The sequence below is a fragment of the Cyprinus carpio genome, chromosome B6, assembly GCF_018340385.1.
Source record: "Cyprinus carpio isolate SPL01 chromosome B6, ASM1834038v1, whole genome shotgun sequence".
In the NCBI taxonomy this organism is placed as follows: domain Eukaryota; kingdom Metazoa; phylum Chordata; class Actinopteri; order Cypriniformes; family Cyprinidae; genus Cyprinus; species Cyprinus carpio.
In genome coordinates, this window is record NC_056602.1 from 29,810,200 (window position 1) to 29,811,993 (window position 1,794).

Here is a 1,794-nt window from a genome sequence, read left to right on the forward strand (position 1 = left end):
GTGCATGGTCAGTGCTAAATGAGTAATTAGCATGTGGAGGTAAAACAGAAGGCCTGTTAATGACGGTTTTAGAGAGACAGTGAAAGTGTGTGAGGATTGATTCACTCTTAGTGCTAAACCTAATGGATTGTGTGTGATTCATTTATTACTAATGATCAACATGATCAAACTTCACTGTTAAACCTGTTTCACTCACTCTATTGAATGTCTTCTGTTGTCTGATCGAAAGTTTCCAGTCAAAGCTCTTTTAGTGTAATTCACTCACTCTATTGAATGTCTTCTGTTGCTTTATGTCTCAAATCTTGGTGGTTTTGATCAAGTAAAGAGGTCAGAATAACTGCAGTAATATCTCCAGATGAACGCTTACTGGACTGAAGCCTCAGCTTTACTTGATTATTCTTCCATCATCATGTTTTAATTCTCAAATCTGATCATCGGATCTTTTGAGGAGCGTTTGTTTCAGAAGCTTTACTTTCACTGTTCCTCAGCGGAGGCATGATCTTCCACATCCTCCACAGCTTCTGAGGAGCCTTTATTTTCTTGCATCTCGTCAATCAACTGTCATTATATGTTTGGATCATTTACATCTCATCTCATTAGTGGAGATATAGAGCACAGACTCATATTTGATAATTTCATGTCAAATAACCCAGGATGTGTTCTGTCCAATGTTCACCCAGCGCTGGGTTGCCAAATAACACCAAGTTGGGTTGTTTTTAACCCAGCATTTTTAAGAGTGTAGGCTGTATGAAATGTAAGATGACGTACAGGTCTGAGGGCGGCGCCAGAGCATTAACTGCATTAAAATATATATTAATCGCCCTATAAAAAAAATATGCAAGGTTTTATAAATTTTTTCTGACTTTTATTTCAAGGAAAGGATGATCTGAAGGAGCTGGAAAACACAGCTCAGCGGTTGTGTGTCGGCTGCGGTGGATCTGAGGTTTGATCGGTATTAAACCGGTTCTCTGAACCTGGCACACCCAGAACCAGCTCTGACATGTGCAAGACACTGGACCAAAACCCAAAACTCAGCATTAGCAGAGAGCCAGAGACTGTGGTTGTAAAAAATGATTTCTGTAGTCATCAACAGTATGACAACGCAACTGCCAAGATTCAGCTTGTTTGAACATGACCATGCATTAAAACGTTTATTTCTACTTGATCTGACTGTTTAAAGTTATTTGGTGCCTGGGTTAATTCAGTTGATATTCGATTCAGTTTGATTCAGTGTCAGTTTGATTCTAAGCGGCTCATCATATTAAGTTTTGATTCAGTCGGTAAATTGATTCAAGTTATATTTCATCTTAAATGTCGTCCCCAGGTTGAACTGATTCATATTACAATCAGTTCATATTATATTTGATTGCAGGATGATTTTACTCATATGGATCTGATTAAATTTGAATTATATCATAATAAATTTGATTTGGAAGTTGAGTCAATTTTAAAAATTCCGGCTGACATCGATCAATCACACTAAATTAAATTCAACTTTGATGAGTCCTTTTAGAATTTGACTCAAACTGACTTCAGATCACGATTCATGTTAATTCAGTAATATCAGTTTATTTATTCAGGCTCCAACTGAACTTGCTTCCATATATGACTCCAGATGAATCAGACTACATTTGACTTTCAGTTGATTGCAATTATATCCAGTTTTGATTCAGGTTAGATTAGAACTAATTTGATCCAGGATGAATTGAACATTATATTTAATTCAAGATGATTCAGTCCTACAGTATCAGTTTGATTCAGGTTGAATCAATCATATTAATTTGACTCAGTCAA